The sequence below is a fragment of the Salmo salar genome, chromosome 16 (genome assembly GCF_965601325.2).
Source record: "Salmo salar chromosome 16, fSalSal1, whole genome shotgun sequence".
NCBI lineage: Eukaryota > Metazoa > Chordata > Actinopteri > Salmoniformes > Salmonidae > Salmo > Salmo salar.
In genome coordinates, this window is record NC_138306.1 from 70,989,249 (window position 1) to 71,006,663 (window position 17,415).

Sequence of the window (17,415 nt, forward strand, 5' to 3'; positions counted from 1 at the left end):
TCAAGGTAGGATTATAGCAATATTTTGTTACGTTTAGGCCTATTTGCATGTATATTTCTATTATTGTACCTAATGTTGGCTGTTAGGCTAAATGTATTTTTTTTCTTCTCCAAATGCAGGCAAGGACCCAAAACACACTGCCGCCCGGGTTTGCATTGCAGATGAGGGCATAAACTGGGTCAAGACGCCAGCAGAGTAAGTAGACCATTATGTAGTAAAATGAAGGTTAAATTAAAATAAATCAAAGACCTACAACACCTTCGGTAGGCCTACAGTATATCTAAAAATATTTTTTTCTCTCTACATGTAGGTCTCCTGATTTAAACCGAACCATTGGCATCAAGTGAAAACATTCATCCTTGTCTCTGCCAAGCCGACAAGCCAAGGCCATCAAGATGTTTTGGCTAGAGAAAATGACGATACAACAATGCAACAAATAAATTGATAACCTCAGCAAGGTTTTACCTGTGGTCGTGGAGCTGGGTGGAAGTGCGGCTAAAATCTAGTTTAAATAAACATCTGCATTTGAATGTATTTTTTCTTGTTATTTTATTAACGAAAGCATAAAGACGTTGATGAAGAAATACTGTATTGCTGTTTTGAGTTAGAAATGTAACACTTTAGAGTACTTAAGCATCGAATACACTGCAAGTTGAGGGATTTTCACAACAGGCTGTAAAAAGTATATTGTCCTGCTAATAGGTAACATTTGCATGATGGGCTACACCTGCTACAGTACTACAGTACACTTGTGAAAAACAAGTGTTTGAAAACCTGTTTTCAAAATGCCTCCAGTTCTCCATCACTACTGTAAATAAAAACACAGCATCTTGTTTACATCTTGTTTACATTCTTTATTTTAACCACAATGTCACAAATAATTTGTGTCTACCTTTCCAATTACTTTTAGAGTTTGGGATTCACAAATGTGCGCTTTTCATTATTAGTTACATTGTTTTAGTTAGAACGTGCAGACGTTTTCCCTTTAAATTATTGTTTTATGTAGGATTCTACATTTTTGACCAGTTGCAATTGTAAGTAGTCCTAATAAAAAAAATCCTACTTCTATTAGGCTGTTCAGCCTCAAAGCCTACCTCCGCCAGTTAAGTTATTTTATATAGATCTAGGCTCCGAAGAAATAGACTCCAATTAAGCCCTCTTGTTGTTTGTAAAGTCAAATTCAAATGAAGATTATTGTTGAAATGAATTGCTCGACTGGTGTAGGTTTTCTCCATCTGTTGGTGTGCAACACTTGCAAATCAAGTTAGCTATATTTTAGGCACCAGCCTCTGTTCACCTCCTATTGATTGCGCTGCGGTTGCCGCCAGTTGTTTTTTAAATGTAACCTTCATTTAACTAGGCAAGTCAGGAAGTATAAATTCTTATTTACAATGACAGCCTACCCCGGCCAAACCCAGATGACGCTGGGCCAATTGTGCGCCGCCGTATGGCATTCCCAATCACGGTCGGATGTGATAAACACCTATATTCGAAACAGGGACTGTAGTAAAGCCTCTTGCACCAAGATGCAGTGCCTTAGACCGCTGCGCCACTCGGGAGTCATGACCTAGATATCTATAAATATACAGTTGAAGTCGGAAGTTTACATACACCTTAGCCAAATACATTTAAACTCTATTTTTCACAATTCCTGACATTTAATCTTAGTACAAATTCCCTGTCTTAGGTTAGGTAGGATCACCACTTTATTTTAAGAATGTGAAATGTCAGAATAATAGTAGAGAGAATGATTTATTTCAGCTTTTATATCTTTCATCACATTCCCAGTGGGTCAGAAGTTTACATACACTTAATTAGTACTTGGTAGCATTGCCTTTAAATTGTTTAACTTGGGTCAAACGTTTCGGGTAGCCTTCCACAAGCTTCCCACAATAAGTTGGGTGAATTTTCTCCCATTCCTCCTGACAGAGCTGGTGTAACTGAGTCAGGTTTGTAGGCCTCCTTGATCGCCCACGCTTTTTCAGTTCTGCCCACACATTTTCTATAGGAGTGAGGTCAGGGCTTTGTGATGGCCACTCCAATACCTTGACTTTGTTGTCCTTAAGCCATTTTGCCGCAACTTTGGAAGTATGCTTGGGGTCGATGTCCATTTGGAAGACCCATTTGCGACCAAGCTTTAACTTCCTGACTGATGTCTTGAGATGTTGCTTCAATATATTCACATAATTTCTCATCCTCATGAAGCCATCTATTTTGTGAAGTGCACCAGTACCTCCTGCAGCAAAGCACCCCCAGAACATGATGCTGCCACCCCCGTGATTCACAGTTGGGATGGTGTTCTTCGGCTTGCAAGCCTCCCCCTTTTTCCTCCAAACATAACGATGGTCATTATGGCCAAACAATTCTGTTTTTGTTTCATCAGACCAGAGGACATTTCTCGAAAAAGTACGATATTTTTCCCCATGTGCAGTTGCAAACTGTAGTCTGGCTTTTTTATGGCGGTTTTGGAGCAGTGGCTTCTTCCTGGCTGAGCAGCCTTTCTGGTTATGTCGATATAGGACTCGTTTTACTGTAGATATAGATACTTTTGTACCTGTTTCTTCCACCGTCTCCACAAAGTCCTTTGCTGTTGTTCTGGGATTGATTTACACTTTTCACACCAAAGTACGTTCATCTCTAGGAGATAGAATGCGTCTCCTTCCTGAGTGGTATGACGGTTGTGTGGTCCCATGGTGTTTATACTTGCATACTATTGTTTGTACAGATGAACGTGGTACCTTCAGGCATTTGGAAATTGCTCCCAAAGATGAACCAGACTTGTGGAGGTCTACAATTTTTTTCTGAGGTCTTGTCTGATTTCTTTTGATTTTCCCATGATGTCAAGCATAGAGGCACTGAGTTTGAAGGTAGGCCTTTAAATACATCGACGGGAACCCTTCCAATTGACTCAAATTATGTAAATTAGCCCATCAGAAGCTTCTAAAGCCATGACATCATTTTCTGGAATTTTCCAAGCTGTTTAAAGGCACAGTCATCTTAGTGTATGTAAACTTCTGACCCACTGGAATTGTGATACAGTGAATTATAAGTGAAATAATCTGTCTGCAAACAATTGTTGGGAAAATGACATGTGTCATGCACAAAGTAGATGTCCTACCCGACTTTCCAAAACTATAGTTTGTTAACAAGAAATTTGTGAAGTGGTTGAAAAACGAGTTCTAATGACTCCAACCGACTCCAAATGACTTCAACTGTATATATATGCGGTTAATGTTCTGAAGAAAAATAATATATCTATATTTTTTTTTCCAAGCTATATATATATATATATATATATATACACTGCTCAAAAAAATAAAGGGAACACTAAAACAACACATCCTAGATCTGAATGAATGAAATAATCTTATTAAATACTTTTTTCTTTACATAGTTGAATGTGCTGACAACAAAATCACACAAAAATAATCAATGGAAATCCAATTTATCAACCCACGGAGGTCTGGATTTGGAGTCATACTCAAAATTAAAGTGGAAAACCACACTACAGGCTGATCCAACTTTGATGTAATGTCCTTAACTAAAGAATTGTCTTATAGCTGAGCTAGGTGTGAAAACCGCCCCCCCCCCCCCCCCCCCCCTCCACCCACACCCCAACTTGTGACAAATCATTTGTATCTACCTTCCCACATCTACCTACACACGTATCTACCAAATATATATATATATGTACACTACTCAAAAAAATAAAGGGAACACTTAAACAACACAATGTAACTCCAAGTGAATCACACTTCTGTGAAATCAAACTGTCCACTTAGGAAGCAACACTGATTGACAATAAATTTCACATGCTGTTGTGCAAATGGAATAGACAACAGGTGGAAATTATAGGCAATTAGCAAGACACCCCCAATAAAGGAGTGGTTCTGCAGGTGGTGACCACAGACCACTTCTCAGTTCCTATGCTTCCTGGCTGATGTTTTGGTCACTTTTGAATGCTGGCGGTGCTTTCACTCTAGTGGTAGCATGAGACGGAGTCTACAACCCACACAAGTGGCTCAGGTAGTGCAGCTCATCCAGGATGGCACATCAATGCGAGCTGTGGCAAGAAGGTTTGCTGTGTCTGTCAGCGTAGTGTCCAGAGCATGGAGGTGCTACCAGGAGACAGGCCAGTACATCAGGAGACGTGGAGGAGGCCGTAGGAGGGCAACAACCCAGCAGCAGGACCGCTACCTCCGCCTTTGTGCAAGGAGGAGCACGAGGAGCACTGTCAGAGCCCTGCAAAATGACCTCCAGCAGGCCAAAAATGTGCATGTGTCTGCTCAAACGGTCAGAAATAGACTCCATGAGGGTGGTATGAGGGCCCGACATCCACAGGTGGGGGTTGTGCTTACAGCCCAACACCGTGCAGGACGTTTGGCATTTGCCAGAGAACACCAAGATTGGCAAATTCGCCACTGGCGCCCTGTGCTCTTCACAGATGAAAGCAGGTTCACACTGAGCACATGTGACAGACGTGACAGAGTCTGGAGACGCCGTGGAGAACGTTCTGCTGCCTACAACATCCTCCAGCATGACCGGTTTGGCGGTGGGTCAGTCATGGTGTGGGGTGGCATTTCTTTGGGGGCCGCACAGCCCTCCATGTGCTCGCCAGAGGTAGCCTGACTGCCATTAGGTACCGAGATGAGATCCTCAGACCCCTTGTGAGGCCATATGCTGGTGCAGTTGGCCCTGGGTTCCTCCTAACGCAAGACAATGCTAGACCTCATGTGGCTGGAGTGTGTCAGCAGTTCCTGCAAGAGGAAAGCATTGATGCTATGGACTGGCCCGCCCGTTCCCCAGACCTGAATCCAATTGAGCACATCTGGGACATCATGTCTCGCTCCATCCACCAACGCCACGTTGCACCACAGACTGTCCAGGAGTTGGCAGATGCTTTAGTCCAGGTCTGGGAGGAGATCCCTTAGGAGACCATCCGCCACCTCATCAGGAGCATGCCCATGCGTTTTAGGGAGGTCATACAGGCATGTGGAGGCCACACACACTACTGAGCCTCATTGTGACTTGTTTTAAAACCTCTTACATCTAGACGTTCCGCTAGCGGAACACCTGCTCCAATATCCAATGATAGGCGTGGCGCAAATTACAAATTCCTCAAAAAACCCAAAACTTCAATTTTTCAAACATATGACTATTTTACACCATTTAAAAAACAAGACTCTCCTTTATCTAACCACACTGTCCGATTTCAAAAAGGCTTTACAGCGAAAGCAAAACATTAGATTATGTCAGCAGAGTACCCAGCCAGAAATAATCAGACACCCATTTTTCAAGCTAGCATATAATGTCACAAAAAACAAAACCACAGCTAAATGCAGCACTAACCTTTGATGATCTTCATCAGATGACACGCCTAGGACATTATGTTATACAATACATGCATGTTTTGTTCAATCAAGTTCATATTTATATCAAAAACCAGCTTTTTACATTAGCATGTGACGTTCAGAACTAGCATTCCCACCGAACACTTCCGGTGAATTTACTAAATTACTCACGATAAACGTTCACAAAAAACATAATTATTTTAAGAATTATAGATACAGAACTCCTTTGTGCAATCGAGGTGTCCGATTTTAAAATAGCTTTTCGGTGAAAGCACATTTTGCAATATTCTGAGTAGATAGCCCAGCCATCACGGCTAGCTATTTTGACACCCACCAAGTTTGACCCTCACCAAACTCCGATTTACTATTAGAAAGGTTTGATTACCTTTGGTGTTCTTCGTCAGAATGCACTCCCAGGACTGCTACTTCAATAACAAATGTTGGTTTGGTTCAAAATAATCCATAGTTATATCCAAATAGCGGCGTTTTGTTCGTGCGTTCAAGACACTATCCAAGGGTGACGAAGGGTTACGCGCCCGACGCGTTTCGTGACAAAAAAATTCTAAATATTCCATTACCGTACTTCGAAGCATGTCAACCGCTGTTTAAAATCCATTTTTATGCAATTTTTCTCGTAAAAAAGCGATAATATTCCGACTGGGAGTGGTTGTTTTCGTTCAAAGAGAGAGAAAGTAAACATGGAGTCGACTCGTGCACGAGCCTCAGTCTCATAGTACTCTGACCGACCACTATCCAAACGCGCGAATTTTTTTCAGCCAGGGCCTGCAAAGCCACGATTCATCTTTTTGCCGCCTTCTGAGAGCCCATGGGAGCCGTAGGAAGTGTCACGTAACAGCAGAGATCCCCTGTTTTGGATAGAGATAATCAAGAAGGCCAAGAAATGGTCAGACAGGGTACTTCCTGTACAGAATCTTCTCAGGTTTTGGCCTGCCAAATGAGTTCTGTTATACTCACAGACACCATTCGAACAGTTTTAGAAACATTGGAGTGTTTTCTATCCAAAGCTAATAATTATATGCATATTCTAGTTTCTGGGCAGGAGTAATAATCAGATTAAATCGGGTACGTTTTTTATCCGGCCGTGAAAATACTGCCCCCTATCCATAACAGGTTAACCTCTTACATCTAGACGTTCCGCTAGCGGAACACCTGCTCCAATATCCAATGATAGGCGTGGCGCGAATTACAAATTCCTCAAAAATACAAAAACTTCAATTTTTCAAACATATGACTATTTCACAGCATTTTAAAGACAAGACTCTCCTTTATCTAACCACACTGTCCGATTTCAAAAAGGCTTTACAGCGAAAGCAAAACATTAGATTATGTCAGCAGAGTACCAAGCCAGAAATAATCAGACACCCATTTTTCAAGCTAGCATATAATGTCACAATAAACAAAACCACAGCTAAATGCAGCACTAACCTTTGATGATCTTCATCAGATGACAATCCCTAGGACATTATGTTATTCAATGCATGCATGTTTTGTTCAATCAAGTTCATATTTATATCAAAAACCAGCTTTTTACATTAGCATGTGACGTTCAGAACTAGCATACCCCCCGCAAACATCCGGTGAATTTACTAAATTACTCACGATAAACGTTCACAAAGAACATAACAATTATTTTAAGAATTATAGATACAGAACTCCTCTATGCACTCGATATGTCCGATTTTAAAATAGCTTTTCGGTGAAAGCACATTTTGCAATATTCTCAGTAGATAGCCCAGCCATCACGGCTAGCCATTTAGACACCGACCAAGTTTAGCCCTGATCAAACTCCGATTTACTATTACAAAAGTTTCATTACCTTTGTTGTCTTCGTCAGAATGCACTCCCAGGACTGCTACTTCAATAACAAATGTTGGTTTGGTCCAAAATAATCCATCGTTATATCCGAATAGCGGCGTTTTGTTCGTGCGTTCCAGAGACTATCCGAAATGGTAAAGAAGGGTCGTGCACATGGCGCAATTCGTGACAAAAAAATTCTAAATATTCCATTACCGTACTTCGAAGCATGTCAACCGCTGTTTAAAATCAATTTTTATGCAATTTTTCTCGTAGAAAAGCGATAATATTCCGACCGGGAATCTCCTTTTCGGTAAACAGAGGAAAAAATCACAAAGACGGGGGCGGCCAGGTCACGCGCCTAAGCCCACAGTCCCTTGATCGGCCACTTAAGAAAGGCGATAATGTGTTTCAGCCTGGGGCTGGGATGACGACATTCAGGTTTTTCCCGGGCTCTGAGCGCCTATGGAAGACGTAGGAAGTGTCACGTTAGAGCAGAGATCCTTAGTAAAAGATAGAGATGGCAAAGAAGTTCCAGAAATGGTCAGACAGGCCACTTCCTGTAAATGAATCTCTCAGGTTTTGACCTGCCATTTGAGTTCTGTTATACTCACAGACACCATTCAAACAGTTTTAGAAACTTTAGGGTGTTTTCTATCCATATATAATAAGTATATGCATATTCTAGTTACTGGGTAGGATTAGTAACCAGATAAAACCGGGTACGTTTTTTATCCAGCCGTGAAAATACTGCCCCCTAGCCATAAGAGGTTAAAATTGAGCAGTCTATTGTTCAGCTAATAGCCCATCCTGTTTCGCTTGTGAATAACTAATAATAATACTTTTTCTTCTTTCCATATGTTAACGATTCCAATTGATAAAGTGTCTTTAGCCACAATCGGCCCCAACCCCAATTTATACATTTGGGCACAGTCGATAGCGTGCCGGACTCTGGGCTAGAATGTTGAGGGTTCGAAACCTGCTCCCTGCTTGTTTCATTACATTATTATGCCAGCCTCAGAACAAATAGCCTGGATTGTTACTTCCATCTCATTCTGCGCCCTCTTCCACATGCCATTTTCCACCTGAGTGGCTCGCTTGTGAGCGTGCTGGCAGGATATTGCAGAATCTTCGGTTGTGCGTCAAGAATTCAGCATAGCAAGTTTGTATGAAGGTCTGGTTATTCACAGGCAAATAGTATTATGTTCTAAACCGCTCTGGTGACAAAGAAACTTTGCTTCCCTGTTTTCAATCGTCCACATGGCTGGGAGAAACTCCTCAGATTAATGCAGATGAAGGGAGTTAGATATGCATAGGAAGTGTAGTGTACTGTTTTTTTTAATATATTTATGAATTACAAATCAGCCTTTACTTAAATCATGTTTCTAGTCTATTGCATAGTTACAATGTGTAATCATTGATGTCCCAGGAGCAGGAGTGGTAAACACTGTTGAAGTGTATAATATTAATACATACATGCAGACACAGCATCATTCAAATAATGGAGTTTGATACACCTGGTATTGGATTTGAATTTAAAAAATAATAGCTAAATAGTGATTCTCTTATGTTGCAAAATTTGAAATTCTGTTTTTTACGTTGGATAAAAGTAGTGACTAAGAGCTGGAAAATACAAAATCATACACTACAATTGAGGAACAATGGGAAAGTAATTCTGCTTGAAAGTTGATCAACTTTGGTAAATATGAGCAAAACTGGCTATGAAGAAAATCAAATGTGAAATAAATATTTTTCTCTGAAACATGTGTGCAACAATTATTGGCACCCCTGGAAGTTATTATGAGTAAACTCTAACTGAAGTATATTCCCATTGATTAGGAACACTTAAGTGGTAAGCCATGACTTCCTGTTTCACTGGGGTATAAATATGAGGTGACACACAGGACAAATTCCCATAGTCATCCATCACTATGGGAAAGACACGAGAATACAATAATGATGTGCGACAAAAGGTTGTTGAGCTGCACAAATCAGGAAATGGCTATAAGAAAATGGCCATTTCCACTATCAAGGCAATAATTAAGAAGTTTAAAGCAAATAACAATCGGCCTGGAAGAGGACGTGTGTCTATATTGACTCGACGCACAGTGAGGTGGATGGTTTGAGTGGTGTGAAAATCTCCAAGGATCGCGTTAGTTGGGTCTTGGGGTCAGAAAGTCTCCAAAACTATGATCAGACGCCACCTACATAACCACATGTTGTTTGGGAGGGTTTGCCATAAAATATCCTTTGCTAACAACAAACTCAAGCGCCTACAGTTTGCCAGACGTTACTGGAACTTTCAATGGGACCGGGTTCTATGGTCAGATGAGACCAAAATAGAGATTTTTGGAAACAAACATTAGAGGTGGGTTCGGCGTAGACAGAAAGATAGCCATGCAGAAAAGTACCTCATTCCCACTATGAATTATGGTGGTGGATTTTTGATGTTGTGGGGCTGTTTTTCTTCCAAAGGCCCTGGACAACATGTTAGGATACATGGTATCATGGACTCCATCAAGTACCAGCAGATATTAAATTAAAACCTGACTGCCTCTGCTAGGAAGCTTAAACTTGACAGTGGTTGGATCTTCCAGCAGGACAATGATCCAAAGCACACATCAAAATCAACAAAAATGGTTCACTGACCACATTATCAAGGTTTTGCGATGGCCATCCCAGTCCCCTGACCTAAACCCCATAGAACACCTGTGGGATGAGCTGAAGAGGAGAGTCCACAAGCGTGGACCTCGGAATCTGAAGGATCTGGAGAGATTCTGTATGGGGGAATGGTCTCAGATCCCTTGCCATGTGTTCTCCAAATTAATTACACATTATAGGAGAAGACTCAGAGCTGTTATCTTAAACAATGAAAATAAATAATTCACAGCCCATTTCGCTCATATTTACCAAGGGGGGCAATATTAGTGGAGGGCACTGTATGCCTAGTTTCCTGAAACAAGTCACATATGTGAAACACCACCTGGATTCGGTCCTATGCAGCAAAATTTGAAATTGTGTTTTTTACATTGGAAAACAGTAGAGACTCCAAGCTAGAAAATGGTATATCATACACTGTATTTGAGGTAACTCTGCTTTGAAAGTTGATACTTTCAAAAGTGTAACCCCACTTTTGAGAAAATGGCCAGTGAATAATTTGGTACACCTACTGGAGAGCTCTTCTTTGTCTACACCCATTCAGCATTGTTCACACCCTCTTAAGCCTTAGCCCCACCGGTCTCTTTAAGGATTTACAGCGTAGTAAACAAGCAAAGATTTATAGACTAAAAGTGGTGAAATTAGTAGCAAAAAGTAGTAGTAAAAATACTTGATCTAGTCCTTGGCATATACCCTATCTGACTTTGGTGCAGGTCGTGTTGTTCTTCACATTACCATCTCTTAAAGACACACTATATCAAATGAAATCAAAGTTTATTTGTCACATGCACAGGATACAGAAGGTGTAAAAGTACAGTGAAATGGTTACTTCCATATTGGAGTCTTATGTTTAGGCATGTAGCTAGCTAAACAATTAACCATAATTCCAACTGTAATGCCACATTCAAAGCAACTGGGAACTCGGAAATATCTTACTTCCAAGCCTTCAAAACATCTGGAAACTGTAAAAACCAAGCTCCGACTGGGAAAAATCGATTTGAACGGTCATCCAACTCGGAATTCCAACTCGGGAACTCGGGCCTCTTTCTAGAACTCAGACTTTCCGACCTGAAGATCAGTGGTTTACAGATGGCATACACGTTTGTTATTGAGGCACATGAAAGTTCACATGTTCAAAAAAGCATTTCTGCAAAAAAAGGCATTTTGATAAAACATTTTAATAACTTGCAAATGCCTCTCCTGTGATGTGCAACATACACCTACTTTCTTGAAACGGGTCACATATTCACTTTTTTTTTAGCACATGGTAAAAGATTTGCATATGAATATATGCCCTACTTTTCTAGACTTTACTTTTGAAAAGGCCAAAAGGTTAAAACCTTCAATACTTACTAAATGGTATGAAAGCATTTCATTGTTAAAGGCTTTCTACTCCAGTTTTAGACCAGACTCCTTTGCAGTGCCTTTAGAAAGTATGCATACCCCTTGAATTAATCCACATTTTGTTGTATTACTGCCTGAATTCAAAAAGGATTAAATTGTTAGTTTTTTCTCTCTCATCTACACACAATACCCTGTAATGACAAAGTGAAAAGAGGTTTGTAGAATTTACTGAAAATGAAATACAGAAATATCTAACTTACATATAGTAAGTATTCCCACCCCTTTGCTATGACACTACAAATTGAGCTCCGCTATATCCTTTGATCATCCTTGATATGTCACTACAACGTGATTGGAGTCCAAATGTGGCCAGATTAATTGTTTGGACATGATTTAGAAAGAAACACACCTGTCTGTATAGAGTCCCACATTTGACAACGCACGCCAGGGCAAAAAACTATACCATAAAGTCCAAGTAACTGTCCGTAGAGCTCCAAGATACATTAAATTGTGATGAGGCACATATCTGGGGAAGAGTATAAAATTATTAATAAGTGTTGAGTGTTAAAAGTTTTAAAGAGCAGGGTGGTCTCCATCATAAGGAAATTTAAGAAATATGGAACTACCCAGACTCTGCCTAGAGCTGGCTGTCCAACCAAACTGAGCAACCGGGCAAGAAGGACCTTGGTCAGGGAGGTGACTCACAACCCAATGACCACTCTGGCAGAACTACAGAGTTCCTTGGATGAGATGGGAGAACCTGCCAGAAGGACAACAGTCTCTACAGCACTTTGCCCATCTGGGATTTATGGGAGTGTGGCCAGACGATAGCCACTCCTGACAAAAAGGCACATGATAGCAAGCCTGGAGTTTGCAAAAAGGCATGTGAAGACTCAGAGCATAATGCAAAATATTCTGTGATCTGATGAGACAAAAATTGAACTCTTTGGCTTGAGTGCTATGTCTGGAGAAAACCAGGTACAGCTCATTACATTTACATTTACATTTAAGTAATTTAGCAGATGCTCTTATCCAGAGCGACTTACAAATTGGTGCATTCACCTTATGATATCCAGTGGAACAACCACTTTACAATAGTGCATCTAAATCTTTTAAGGGGGGGGGGGGTAGAAGGATTACTTTATCCTATCCTAGGTATTCCTTAAAGAGGTGGGGTTTCAGGTGTCTCCGGAAGGTGGTGATTGACTCCGCTGTCCTGGCGTCGTGAGGGAGCTTGTTCCACCATTGGGGTGCCTGAGCAGCGAACAGTTTTGACTGGGCTGAGCGGGAACTGTGCTTCCTCAGAGGTAGGGGGGCCAGCAGGCCAGAGGTGGATGAACGCAGTGCCCTTGTTTGGGTGTAGGGCCTGATCAGAGCCTGAAGGTATGGAGGTGCCGTTCCTTTCACAGCTCCGTAGGCAATCACCATGGTCTTGTAGCGGATGCGAGCTTCAACTGGAAGCCAGTGGAGAGAGCGGAGGAGCGGGGTGACGTGAGAGAACTTGGGAAGGTTGAACACCAGACGGGCTGCGGCGTTCTGGATGAGTTGTAGGGGTTTAATGGCACAGGCAGGGAGCCCAACCAACAGCGAGTTGCAGTAATCCAGACGGGAGATGACAAGTGCCTGGATTAGGACCTGCGCCGCTTCCTGTGTGAGGCAGGGTCGTACTCTGCGAATGTTGTAGAGCATGAACCTACAGGATCGGGTCACCGCCTTGATGTTAGTGGAGAACGACAGGGTGTTGTCCAGGATCACGCCAAGGTTCTTAGCACTCTGGGAGGAGGACACAAGGGAGTTGTCAACCGTGATGGCGAGATCATGGAACGGGCAGTCCTTCCCCGGGAGGAAGAGCAGCTCCGTCTTGCCGAGGTTCAGCTTGAGCTGGTGATCCGTCATCCACACTGATATGTCTGACAGACATGTAGAGATGCGATTCGCCGCCTGGTTATCAGAAGGGGGAAAGGAGAAGATTAATTGTGTGTCGTCTGCATAGCAATGATAGGAGAGACCATGTGAGGATATGACAGAGCCAAGTGACTTGGTGTATAGCGAGAATAGGAGAGGGCCTAGAACAGAGCCCTGGGGGACACCAGTAGTGAGAGCGCATGGTGCGGAGACAGATTCTCGCCACGTCACCTGGTAGGAGCGACCTGTCAGGTAGGACGCAATCCAAGCGTGGGCCGCGCCGGAGATGCCCAACTCGGAGAGGGTGGAGAGGAGGATCTGATGGTTCACAGTATCAAAGGCAGCAGATAGGTCTAGAAGGATGAGAGCAGAGGAGAGAGAGTTAGCTTTAGCAGTGCGGAGAGCCTCCGTGACACAGAGAAGAGCAGTCTCAGTTGAATGCCCAGTCTTGAAACCTGACTGATTAGGATCAAGAAGGTCATTCTGAGAGAGATAGCAGGAGAGCTGGCCAAGGACGGCACGTTCAAGAGTTTTGGAGAGAAAAGAAAGAAGGGATACTGGTCTGTAGTTGTTGACATCGGAGGGATCGAGTGTAGGTTTTTTCAGAAGGGGTGCAACTCTCGCTCTCTTGAAGACGGAAGGGACGTAGCCAGCGGTCAAGGATGAGTTGATGAGCGAGGTGAGGAAGGGGAGAAGGTCTCCGGAAATGGTCTGGAGAAGAGAGGAGGGGATAGGGTCAAGTGGGCAGGTTGTTGGGCGGCCGGCCATCACAAGACGCGAGATTTCATCTGGAGAGAGAGGGGAGAAATAGGTCAAAGCACAGGGTAGGGCAGTGTGAGCAGGACCAGCGGTGTCGTTTGACTTAGCAAACGAGGATCGGATATCGTCAACCTTCTTTTCAAAATGGTTGACGAAGTCATCCGCAGAGAGGAAGGAGGGGGGGGGGGGAGGAGGATTCAGGAGGGAGGAGAAGGTAGCAAAGAGCTTCCTAGGGTTAGAGGCAGATGCTTGGAATTTAGAGTGGTAGAAAGTGGCTTTAGCAGCAGAGACAGAAGAGGAGAATGTAGAGAGGAGGGAGTGAAAGGATGCCAGGTCCGCAGGGAGGCGAGTTTTCCTCCATTTCCGCTCGGCTGCCCGGAGCCCTGTTCTGTGAGCTCGTAGTGAGTCGTCGAGCCACGGAGCAGGAGGGGAGGACCGAGCCGGCCTGGAGGATAGGGGACAGAGAAAATCAAAGGATGCAGAAAGGGAGGAGAGGAGGGTTGAGGAGGCAGAATCAGGAGATAGGTTGGAGAAGGTTTGAGCAGAGGGAAGAGATGATAGGATGGAAGAGGAGAGAGTAGAAGGTTGGGACGGCGCAATACCATCCGAGTAGGGGCAGAGTGAGAAGTGTTGGATGAGAGCAAGAGGGAAAAGGATACAAGGTAGAGGTCGGAGATTTGGAGGGGAGTTGCAATGAGATTAGTGGAAGAACAGCATCTAGTAAAGATGAGGTCAAGCGTATTGCCTGCCTTGTGAGTAGGGGGGGAAGGTGAGAGGGTGAGGTCAAAAGAGGAGAGGAGTGGAAAGAAGGAGGCAGAGAGGAATGAGTCAAAGGTAGACGTGGGGAGGTTAAAGTCACCCAGAACTGTGAGAGGTGAGCCATCCTCAGGAAAGGAACTTATCAAGGTGTCAAGCTCATTGATGAACTCTCCAAGGGAACCTGGAGGGCGATAAATGATAAGGATGTTAAGCTTGAAAGGGCTGGTAACTGTGACAGCATGGAATTCAAATGAGGAGATAGACAGATGGGTCAGGGGAGAAAGCGAGAATGTCCACTTGGGAGAGATGAGGATTCCAGTGCCACCACCCCGCTGGCTCGATGCTCTAGGGGTATGCGAGAACACGTGGGCAGACGAAGAGAGAGCAGTAGGAGTAGCAGTGTTATCTGTGGTAATCCATGTTTCCGTCAGCGCCAGGAAGTCTAGGGACTGGAGGGTAGCATAGGCTGAGATGAACTCAACCTTGTTGGCTGCAGACCGGCAGTTCCAGAGCTCATCACTCATATAACTCCATCCCTACCGGAAAGTATGGTGTTGGGCGTCATATTGCGCCCACCATTCCAGAAACCATGCTGGAATGGTTTCATAACAAGAATGTGAAAGTCCTTGAGTGACCCAGCCAAAGCCCAGACTTGAATCCCATTGAAAATCTGTGGAAAGACTTGAAGATTTCTGTTCACTGCCACTTCCCATCTAACTTAACAGAGCTTAAGAAAATCAGCAAGGAATAATGGGAGAAAATCCCCAAATTCAGATGTGCAAAGCTGATACTGTCACGTCCTGACCATAGAAAGATGTTATTTTCTATGGTAGAGTAGGTCAGGGCGTGACAGGGTTTTTTTCTCTCTGTTTTCTATTTCTATGTTAGGTTCTAGTTTTGTATTTCTATGTTGGGGTTTTTGTTTGGGATGATCTCCAATTAGAGGCAGCTGGTCCTCGTTGTCTCTAATTGGAGATCATACTTAAGTAGGGGTTTTCCACCTGGGTTTTGTGGGAGATTAATTTTGTGTTGTGTATGTTTCACCTCTGTGTCACGGTTTGTTGTTTTTGGTGATGCGCAAATCAGAGTCCGGTGCGATCTGTGCCTGCACCCCGCATTTGCCAAGCTAGGTTGAGCATTCAGCCAGGAAGGGGGGTGCCAGCTCAGCGCTCCTGGTCTCCAGTTCGCCTTCTCGGTCCAGGATATGCTGCGCCGGCGCTGTGCACTGTGTCACCAGTGCGTATTCACAGCTCAGTGCGTCCTGTGCCTGCACCCCACGTTTGCCTTGCGAAAGTAAGCATCCAGCCAGGACGGGTTATGCCAGCTCTACGCTCGAGATCTCCAGTGCGCCTCCACGGTCCAGTATATCCTGTGCCTGCCCCACGTACCCGGCCTCCAGTGAGTCTATCCAGCCTGGTACGTCCTGTTCCTGCTCCCCGCACTTGCCCTGAGGTGCGTGTTACCAGTCTGGCGCCACCTATACCTGCCCCACGCATCAGGCCTCCTGTGCGCATTCCCAGTCCAGAGCTGGGAACAGTTCCGGCGACAGTTCCCAGTCCAGAGCTTCCGGCGACAGTACCCAGTCCAGAGCTTCCGGCGACAGTTCCCAGTCCAGAGCTTCCGGCGACGGCCTGCAGTCCGGAACCTCCCTAGACGGCCTGCAGTCCGGAACCTCCCGAGACGGCCTGCAGTCCGGAACCTCCCGAGACGGCCTGCAGCCCGGAACCTCCCGAGACGGCCTGCAGCCCGGAACCTCCCGAGACGGCCTGCAGTCCGGAACCCCCAGCGACGGCCTGCAGTCCGGAACCTCCAGCGGAGGTCTGCAGTCCGGTTCCTCCGATGACGATCCGCGGTCCGGTGGTACTGAAGCAGAGGGATCAGCGGGCGGAGTGGGGGTTACGCCCTGAACCGGAGCCGCCTCCCCTGTTGGCTCCGCTGGATGATAGGGTTCTGGGTACTGCACCAGAGCCGCCATAGACAATAGTTACCCACCCTGCCCTCCCTTTTTTTGGGGGGGGGTTGTTGTTGTTTTTGTCTAGGTGCGGTCAGAGTCCGCACCTTTGGGGGGGGGGTACTGTCATGTCCTGACCATAGAAAGATGTTATTTTCTATGGTAGAGTAGGTCAGGGCGTGACGGGGGGTTTTCTTTATGTTTTCTATTTCTATGTTTAGGTTCTAGTTTTGTATTTCTACGTTGGGGTTTTTGTTTGGGATGATCTCCAATTAGAGGCCTCGTTGTCTCTAATTGGAGATCATACTTAAGTAGGGGTTTTTCCACCTGGGTTTTGTGGGAGATTAATTTTGAGTTGTGTATGTTTCACCTCTGCGTCACGGTTTGTTGTTTTTGTCTTTCAGTTTATTTATGTATTGCATAGTTCCACAGTGTAAACAAAAATGTGGAACGACACACACGCTGCACCTTGGTCCTCTCATTCCTACGACAGCCGTGACAGATACTCAAAGCTGTCAACTGTAGGATATTACAGTGCCTTGCAAAAGTATTCATCCCCCTTGGCGTTTTTTCCTATGTTGTTGCATAACAACCTGTAATTTAAATAGATTTTTATTTGGACTTCATGTAATGGACATACACAAAATAGGAAGTGCAAAATGAACCCTAACTCACTGTATACAGTCAAGGCAATCACTTGAAAGGACTACAAGCACCAGACTTCCCACTTCCTGGTTAGATTTTTCTCATGTTTTTGCCTGCCATATGAGTTCTGTTATACTCACAGACATCATTCAAACAGTTTTAGAAACTTCTGAGTGTTTCATACCCGAATCTACTAATAATATGCATATTCTAGTTCCTGGGCCCGAG